We start from the raw sequence: 10,074 nt of genomic DNA, 5'->3' as shown, positions 1-10,074 counted from the left end.
GACTCCACTTCAGACATTTTAGCAGCCATTGTCATTACGTCAGAGAAACTTTAAGAGTATTACTTTTTTTTCTTTTACCAAAATACAGTATGGAATCTAAACACCCGAGCAGATGGATTTCCAATCAGTACACGTTACACTAAACGCTAGAAAACAGGGGGATTTCTTTACGCAGTTATCAGCACACCCGGTATTCGCGTATAGAAGCCGCGGTGCTGTGCTGAACTTGAACTCACAGCAATATCAGTTATTCTGTGCGATTGATTCTCATTTCATTCTAAACTCGCCCACCCAGGGACGCCATTAAATGTAGTGGTTTGATGGGTTTACTGAGACAATTATCAATTGTAGCAGTAATCACGAGGTTGTTCGTTGGGGCTTTTAGAAAATCAATCGTCAGAACAACTAACAACGCACACACACGGGTTCAATACACGAGATACATTTATTAATATAAACTGTGCACCAAACATATACTAGTCTGCCTGGATACGAGCGGCAGACCTTACTGTGAGGGTTATCAATATACAAGGTATATAATCTCGAAGAGATGCAAACACAAAGAGATACACAACAGAGAATATATGTCAATATATATCGTTCGGTTACCAAATCGCTAATCAGTGTTATTACCCACTGTTACTCTAAACTCGGAAGTAAATACATTACTCATGAATTAAATTGATAACAACTTGTGTTGAGGTACAATTAAATTCTCGAGACGCAATGTAGAACATGGGGTTTACTTATCCACTGTGTTTGGATTTGGAATTTCCCGGCACGAACACCAAACCAGCTGACAGGCTCTGTTGCAGCGGTTGTCCAATGGGCGTTGTGTCGGCGTCCTCTGGCTACCGGCCAACCAGTCGAGGTGCAGCTCGGAGTAGGACGGGCGGAGGAATCTGACTGCGGCGCGCAGGGCAGTCGTTGCTCCGAAGGGATCTACCAGCAGTCCGGCTGGCTAGTAGAAAGTCTCTATGCACAGAGTGTGACCGCGAGTCCTCACAAGTCACTCTTTTGCCTGGGAAGAAGCTGGTTCGTTCCCGGTCCAGCGCTGCTTCTGAATAAGCTATTCAGGTTGTCGACGAGGGTCCAACTGTAGGCTGCCGTTGATCAAGCGGAGCATTCACGTTGGTAGAATTCTGAATACGTACGGGATCCTCGGCCTCGCGCTTAGAACAAAGTCCAAGTCCTTTTGCAGACAACAGCAGTTGTCACGTGATTGTCTCTGAGGATGCGTGAAAATGGCCAAGGAGAGCCCAGAACTGAGCTTGCGCTCCCTTTTTGATCAAGACCCAGATGTGTGCTGATTGGTTGAGAGTTTGGCGGGCATTGGAGACCCACGTGGTATTACCACGCCCTGCCAGTCCCTGATTGGTTGGTCAAGGTGAGATATAAGTCACTTACTCTTGACACTTAGAAATGCAGTCCAGATGTCCATTCGGCACTCCCTAGACAGATAGGCGCCAGTGGATGACCATTGATCATGATAGCCAGGCTTAGCTAATTGCATCCCCGTCTGGGAGCTTGCTTCTTATCAAAAGAAAAACATCTTAAATCAGCTTGCATGAATTCTTTCTCTGTGGCTGCACCACAGAGATGGAGGGTGAGATGGGGCCTCCTTTAGGAGCATACCAACGCTTAATTCTGTCTTATTAACAAGCATTGCCACTACAATAGTTTAAAGAAAAAATACACACCAGTCTTCCATTTCTCCCTAAACATTTTAAGCATGAAATTTTTATGAAACGGTACCCAAATATGTGATTGCTGTATAGAATGAATTTTAATTTTTAAAAATTATTTAACACGAAAATTAAGCTGTTTACATCTTCCGCCTGAGAACAGTCACCCGTTGCTACCCAACGCAGAAACACAGCCACTAACTAGCAAAGAGAGGACATTAGCTAGCCAATATGATAAAGAAATAAATAATTATTTTGTTTATTTCTTTTGCACATTTATTTGAACATTTCCATCGATTGTACAAGCACTTGGAAACTGTCCAATCCCTAGTTCATCAAGCATTTACCGGTCTGGTGCCGGTCTGTGTCTTCTAGGATATAATGCCAGCGAACTCTTGTTTTTATGTCCACTATAACTACGCTGGGCAAACGTTCCGAGGTCAAATTCTTCCAGCACGGGGGTACCTTTAATGCGGAGACGACGGCACCGAATTTTTTTGGCGCGCCTTCTCTTTAAAGCCCTGGCCAAATATGAAGACAGTACGTACAGTTATAATTCAAACGGAATTAAAAACTACACATCCCAGTTACCACGGTGGTGCTTGTGATCATTGCGTTTAACCAACGAAACAGGGCGAAAAATCAGTCACATGACTTTGGGGCAGAGTTTCGAAAGCTTAACCTATCAGCAACAAAGCGAAATTTACACGATAGACTACCTCAAACTGTCAGTTACACGACTGTGTATGTCGCTTAAGCCACTCCTATTTGGCATTTTAGTTATGGAGGCAAGAAGACGCCCCCCCCCCCCCCTCTCTGGGTGTCTGATTTGCCGCCATCTTTAACTGTTCGGTGTCCGAATCGGAGTAGCTACGCGTACGAAATAAAGTTAATCCCAACTACAAAACATATATTTTTGTGGTAAGAGGGCGCAAAACATCAGTATTTACTGCTATTAATTACTGTTCGATTTATAGTTGAAATCTGAGCCTAGATATAAATTTAGATATAAAGTTAAAATCTCGACAAAGCAATGTAGGAAATACAGAGAAAATAAATCCTTTCTGACATCTAAAATCAGTTTCGATCAAGGTCTCTAAAACGAACAAGAAAAAGAGGATTTTCAGAGGGCAATTTATATAGATTTCGGAGGGCTGTGTTTATATAGAATAACTGATTTATGAGCAATCTAATTTCTTGTTCGTTTAAAACAGTGAAATGTCAGCTGCAAAAGATCGCACCAGAAACAGCACTCTCTCTGCCTGTCATAGACGTTCAGGAAAGGCTGAATGAAGTCATGTCAAGTACAATAATTCGGTGATCAATAATAACAGTTGTAGGACAGTATATAAGGAGGATAAGGATTTTGAAGTTGACTCGAAATCTGATAGGTAACCAGTGCAAGGACTTGAAAACAGGTGTAATGCATCCCTGATAGGATTCTTGCTGTCATATTCTGAACATATTGAAGATTGCTCAGTGTGGATTTAATTTCCCCAGTGAACAGGATGTGCATTTATTAATTCTAGAAAAAAAGCTTTTCTTGATTTCTCTAGTTCCCTTTAAAATAAACTATTATTCCGCAATGCAGAGTATTACATGGCCAGTATTTACACATGATATTTGTGATTTAAAGAAATTAACACAAGCAGCTTTTGGAGATTTAAGTGTTGGCTGAGTTATTGCAGGATAAAAGACTAGAGATGTTGGCAAGAAGAAGATAATTTGGGGAAAGCTGAGGAATACACTTATAACAAGAACACTTCCTAATGGGGTTAGGCATACTTTTGATGAAGATGATGAAGTTAACAGACTATATGTTTACATAGATACTGAAATAAGGATTGTATTTTAGATTATGTGTAGTTGCTGGCATTGAACTGTGTGTTGGATGCACATGAATTGAAGGAATGGGCAAACATAGCTGATGCGGATCCACAGAGCCAGCATATTAAGATGTTTATAATTAGAGGCAATTTGTTTAAATAACTAGGTATGGATACTGATGTGCAAGAGAGGTGGAAAGGCTGTTTCCTTAAGCCAGCACTATAAAATATTTTATTCTCAGTGAGATGCTGCCATTTCATCGTGGGTTTCTAACACTGTGTATAGTTCCATCCACACAGTGCCTTTACTTCCATCCATTTCTAATCTCTTTATCCAGTACAGAGGATTTGGAGCCTATCCCAGTAAGCAACGGACACAAGGCAGAATACACCCTGGACATAGCGCCAGTCCATCACAGGACAGACAGACACAAACACACACACACCAGGGCCAGTTTTCCCATAAACCAATTAACTTACCAGTATGTTTCGGAGTGCGAGAGGGAGTCATATCACACATATGGAGAAAAACCATGTAACCCAGAGAGAACATGTAAACCCCACACACACAGGATGGCAGAAATTGAACCTAAGACCCCAGTGCTGCAAGATAGCAATGCTAACCACTTCGCCACCATTATAAATGGATGGGTATCTTAGTTATCTTTCTGGTTCACAGGTTTGCATGCATAATTTAATTTTGAAAGCCACTGAGACATCAGGTACTACTGTTGTATTTATGAAAAAGAAACAAAACAAAAAACATACTAACAACTGTGCCATCCTACTCCTTAGTTAATACATTTTATTATTCATAAACAGTTAACATTGTTAGCAAAATATTTTGAATTATATTTAACCCTATTTTTTCTTTAGTTTTGTATTTAACTTATTATATGATAGTCAGACTTAATGTATATTTGAACAATGAAAATATATTTTTACAAGATGCGGGGGAAAGTGCAACAGCTTATTACAGTGCTAAATTTAATATTATTGATTGCTAATAGTTTATGCTAACACCTAACTTTCTTAATTAGATGTATTTAAAACAGTGAACTAAGTGTAACATACTATTCAGAAATACAATCGAAAATAGTTTTGTGGTGTTTGTATGGATGAAACGTTTCTAAAATGTATAACGTAACAAAATTAAAGACGATTAAAATCTGTAATCTTTCCACTTGTAATGTCATTAGACAGAACAACACGTTTCTGGTTTGTTTTAATTAGTATTAGTTAGTAGTTAGTAGTTTTAATTTAATTAGTATTGCAATTCGCACTGAGTCCCTTGCGAAGATATGGACTTAAGAATATTCGTGCCTGGTCAAAAAATGGCATTAAGCACTTAAAATTAATATGGTTAATAATAGTAAACTGTAACATGCTGTAACAAGATCGGTTAAACTGCGAAGAAAATGCTTTCAGAGGAAATGTTTCAGGTGTGAAGAACATAGATCTCCAATGCAATTTCAACCAAACCTGTTCGCACACACCCTGCCCCCACTACCATTAGAATATACACAAAGCACTGAAATCTTTCGAGCTAATGATCAGGTGACCCGAGAGAGAGCGAGAGAAACACCAAGGGGTGCGGAACCAGGGAACTATTTACATGGAAAACGGGCGATCTCCCCAGACTGTCCGCCCGTATCACTGTTACCTGGATACCTCTTTATTTAGAACTCACAAACACTGATTTTTAGTTTCGAAGGATTCAAGTAGGGTTTTAGATGAAAGGCAGCGACCTTAATCAAGCCCAAATCATAATTGAACCCATTCAGAGCCTACATTACATTTTAGCGTTTCATTCTGAGCAGAAGACCCTCACACCTGAAGAAGGCTTGCGTTTTCTCTCTTCTCTTTTAAGCATGTGTACAATGTGTAATACAATTACAATGTGTAATTACAATGCTGTAATACAATTTGAATCGTATGAGGGTGGGGGGGGAGGTGTCTTTCGCTGGAAATCTCGCCTGCTTCTACTTTACGAGCACAACCCCCTCTCTGCCGGAGTGCTGGCTGTGACGAATTAAACCGGTTTCACAGGTTTCAATCACAGACCATGTGACATGGGAGTCAGGAAACTAACACACAGCGCCACCGGATTTGATAACACTATATAAACGCTATAAAATAATGTGACTAGGCACAGAACAAGTTTACAGCACAGTACAATAATAAATGCTGACCATGACTTTAGAAGCATAAATTGCCTTACACTCAATTTAAACACAAGCTGTCTTTAGCCCTCTAAGCTGGTTCATACAGAAATGTAGAGATCCAGGCTCAGAACACACAGCTTCATTAGCGAATACATATGCAGGACAACTAGAGAAGACGTTTTACAGAGGATGGATTTTTAGAAACATCCCATCAGTGACATCACTGAAGTCAACTCCTAGGTACTGTAACTGTCGTGTGGATAGTTTCACAAGAATCAGACAAAGGTTTAAGCATCGCTTGTTCTAGATAAAACTGCAAAAAAAACAACAGCAACCCATAATGTACTTCTTTGCGGCTCTGTTTGCCCATATCATATAATCACAACGTGAAATCTAGAAAATAATATCACGTAACCAAAATCCGCAATATGGAAACAGAACCTGTGTAATTGTTGATAGATGATGTACTCGTAACATTTTTTCAAGACGAACTACAACATTTAAAAAATGACTTGTATGTACTTGATATCTCTAATCAATCCACGGGTCCCAGCCCAAAACGAAACTAAAACGCATACCGTTTCGCGCTTCTTATTAGTTGCTCAAAAGTAATTTGACCGTATGAAATGCATAATATAAACCTAGAAACATATACGTGAGCAGTACTTAAGCACTGTAGTATCGGTGTTAAGACATACCTCTCAAATACTGTAAATCAAGTTAAAAATATCTCAAGACCGATTCTGGTCATAATGAAACCATGTTTCGTGTATGTTTTCTTTAAAGTACCGAGACCAGCCATATACTCTATGTTTATGTTCCAAAATTAATATCGTTTATGGCCTTCACACGCGTTGCAGTATGCTCCTATTCTTTTTATGCTCAGCTACTAAGATTTCCCTTCAGTGGTAAAATCAGATATGAATATTCAATACTTAAACGGGCACAGTTAAGACATTAAATATACATATACATACTGTATACAGTACAGTTTTCATACGGTAATATGTTTATGTTCCTAAATCAATCTCTTTTATGAGCATGTGAAAGGCATGGTGAATCGATTCTCAAAAATTACTGTACTTTGCATGATTGGAAACAAATGCGTGATTGCGAAATGCTGTGGTGTTACTTTTACAAAGACGGTCAATGAAAAAAAGAATGTTGACCAGGGCAATACTTTGAGTTTACACTTACAGCTTGTCCAAGGTCATTCATTATTAATACTATTAGTAATATCTTCGTTAAAGACTTTGATGGCCACAGCTCAAACATGAGAGGTTGAGCTTTATTAGCTCCACCTTGCGGAAATTCCGGATACTATTATTTTGCTTGTCGTATTATAGGAGAATTTACGGTAACTCGCGGTATTTACCGGTAGCTTGCGGTAGACTGCGTACAGCGTACCGCAAAATAATGCGGTATCGCCCGCGCATTTTGAATGGCTGCATCTGTAGGCTGCCAAAAGTCTCCGAAACCAAATTTTGATAGCAGAAAATTCTCACTCGTCCAGAAGTTCCCTTGGGACCCAACATCCAGCACAGAGTGGTAAAAAAGCGTCTTTTTTGTAGACCCTTGCAGCGTGCATTGGTGGTTCAGTGGTAGAATTCTCGCCTGCCACGCGGGAGGCCCGGGTTCAATTCCCGGCCAATGCAGTGGCTTTTGCAGCGAGCGGCTCCATCACTTGCATCCCCTTTCAACTCGCAACTGAAAACCCACTAAAGCTTAGAAGGTGTGAGCCAGGTCAGTACCCGGATGAGGGTGACCTACAGGGAAAAGCAAAGCTTACAGCTGGAAGCGGTGTTAATGGAGCCAGCGGTGGGGTGCTCACCCTGAGGTCTGTGCGGGTCCCAATGCCCCAGTATAGTGACGGAGACGCTGTGTGGTAAAAAGGCGCTGTCTTTTGGATGAGATGTAAAACCGAGGTCATAGCTCTCTGTGGTCATTAAAAGTGACCACCAAAACCTTTGACAAAAGCTCTTGGTAATTGATGGTCTTCAATAATGCTTCTCCTTTAGGTACATTTGAAATCAGCTGAAAAATGCTGTGAAATGGGGGGGCACTTCAGGCCAGTGTAGGATTTGGGTTACAAGAACCATTAAACAGCACGAGAAAGCCCGTACACTGAATCGCAGGGCTTTCTATTCAAAGAAGGACAAAAGAAACTTCCCTGAATTCCATTTTTTGCAGCACAGAGAGGACAGCGGGCACGAGGCCTGTTAGCTCAGTTGGTTAGAGCGTGGTGCTAATAACGCCAAGGACGCGGGTTCGATCCCCGTTCGGGCCAGGTAGTCTCCTCCTCTCTTGCCAAAACCCGTTGCTTTCTTGCTGTGGTGAGATTGGTGGTAATTCAAAGACGCCACATACTGCCGACAGACGAGAGTGTTGTGGGAGAAGAGAGAAGTGATGGAAGATTGAAGAGTGTCCTAGGTGGAGCCAAGATGAAGTGTCACAATTGCCTAGGGGAGTATTTCAAATGTTTAAGATGGTAAAAATAACCGGAAGTGATCCCCCAGTCCGGCACAGTCTGATGTACTTCTGTCATATAAAGTGAAACTAGATGTCGAACTGGAGCCTCACTTATGTAAATTTGCAATATTTGCATAAGTGAGGCTCCAGTTATACATCTAGTTTCACTTTAAATGACAAAACTGAAGAGACTTAAAAGAGCTGGAGAGGATTTCTTACAACTTTTGAGCCGGCACAGTTTTCGAAAACGTTTTCTTCACGCTGCACTATACAACACAGACAGCCAAGAGTCTCCAAAACAAAACGAATTGACAGATAGGAGAAAAGTCCCACTCGTCCTAAAGTTCCCAAAATCCAGCACTGAGCGTAAACAAAGTGTTCAAGTAGCGTGGGAATGCTACCCCTAATGCTAGCTGGAGTTTGAGCGTCTGGTTCAGAGTTTGCTCAAGAGTTTACCTTTCACAGATGCGCAAAGATGAATGTTGAGGGTGCACGCTTCAAGGCGCCTTACAGTGCAGGGAGTGATTAGAGACGATTCGTGACGTGTGCTCGTTCCCATATACCGTACGCCCCGGGTTGCAGTGCTAGGATGACGTCCAATACCGCTTCGGCACGTAACGGCATTATATTCAAGTGCAGGACATGAGGGTTTTATTTTGTTCGTTTTGTTCTGCTCTGCTTTGCTTTGTTTTGCTTTCCATGGCGTTTGTAAGAGCGTCAATAAAAAGGCGATTCCTGCGTCTAACACGAATGTAAGAGCTATTTCAAGTGCGGCTTCTAAAATGCTTGTAGACATTTGTCTGTTGTTGATTGTTTTTTTGTGTCTAACAAAGTGCCATTTTCCTGTCCAGACGGGGAGACTTTATCATTCCCATATGAAGCAACCCTTAAGTCCTCTGAGGCGTGTCTGTCTGCAAGGTTTGTATTTTGGAAAGGTTTTTTTTTTTAACGGAGAACGACTTTGAAAAAGATTTCCGCCGGCGTCTCGCGATCCATGTGAGATTGTAGCAAGAATGCAGCAATAACAGCATTTGCTGTAGTCGTGGCTGAGTGGTTAAGGTGATGGACTACTAATACATTGTGCTCTGCATGCATGGGTTCAAATCACACACTTGTCGCTCTCCATGTCTGACACGTGTGGTACTAGAGCAGTACGTTTTCCAGCGGTGGCTGAACATGGTATAGTAGGCTAACGTTGGTATCAAGCAGTGACAATAACAGTGGTTAAGTGCCGCTACTGCCAAGTGACTCTGGGTTGAGACTGTGTTTCCATTTACTTGCAACGCAAATGGAGAAAGAGATTTTTGACAGTCTCTCGAGAGACTGCGCTAGGTGTTTAGAGATAGACTTTGTCAGTTCCCCCTGGAATGATGGCCTCTCAAATAGTTTGTGATTCCTCTAGACGTTTATACAGTAGAAGCATGGTTCGTGGCTTAAATTCAAGCTGACCAAGACTTAGGAAACGAGTTAGAGGTCTGATGCAGAACTGCGAATTCAGTGAACGGGAACACTACAGTACATTGCACTGCATGTGTGAGGAAAGCTGCCCACTTCAGTCCCTTGTCGACCGAACAGAGGACTGTAAAGGATACCACCAAGAAACTTTAGGATGCTGGTTGGAATTCAGCTCCAAAGAAGCCCCTTTGGATGTTATGTCATCAAAAAGTAAGAACAACGAATCTCCCTTTGATCAAAAGCGCAACAAAACTGTTTTCTGTGGAGCAGGTTTCAGACCCGTAGACCTGTTTTATTTTTAGGGCAGGGCGCATTCCCAAACGCGAATCTCCTGTTTTAGAAATGCTTTGGGCGGCGTGAAGTGAAAATAAGAAATGAACTCCAGATGCACATGGAAGCAATCAAGTGTTTCATCCGAGCTGTTTCAAAACTGCTCAAGAGCTTTCCTTTCACAGAGGCGCAACGATTAATGAT

At 41.4% G+C, this 10,074-nt stretch overlaps 2 non-coding genes across 2 annotated transcripts; both read left to right on the top strand.

The window, feature by feature from the left end:
• The first annotated feature begins 7,260 nt into the window (after positions 1-7,260).
• trnag-gcc (transfer RNA glycine (anticodon GCC)) lies at positions 7,261-7,331 on the top strand. Its single transcript has one exon. It is a non-coding gene; the product is annotated as a tRNA-Gly (tRNA).
• A 558-nt stretch (positions 7,332-7,889) lies between these two features.
• trnai-aau (transfer RNA isoleucine (anticodon AAU)) lies at positions 7,890-7,963 on the top strand. Its single transcript has one exon. It is a non-coding gene; the product is annotated as a tRNA-Ile (tRNA).
• Positions 7,964-10,074: the final 2,111 nt, after the last annotated feature.

Source organism: Atractosteus spatula, assembly GCF_055471065.1.
Source record: "Atractosteus spatula isolate fAtrSpa1 chromosome 16 unlocalized genomic scaffold, fAtrSpa1.hap1 SUPER_16_unloc_2, whole genome shotgun sequence".
In the NCBI taxonomy this organism is placed as follows: domain Eukaryota; kingdom Metazoa; phylum Chordata; class Actinopteri; order Semionotiformes; family Lepisosteidae; genus Atractosteus; species Atractosteus spatula.
This window is presented reverse-complemented; position numbering and strand designations above follow the sequence as displayed.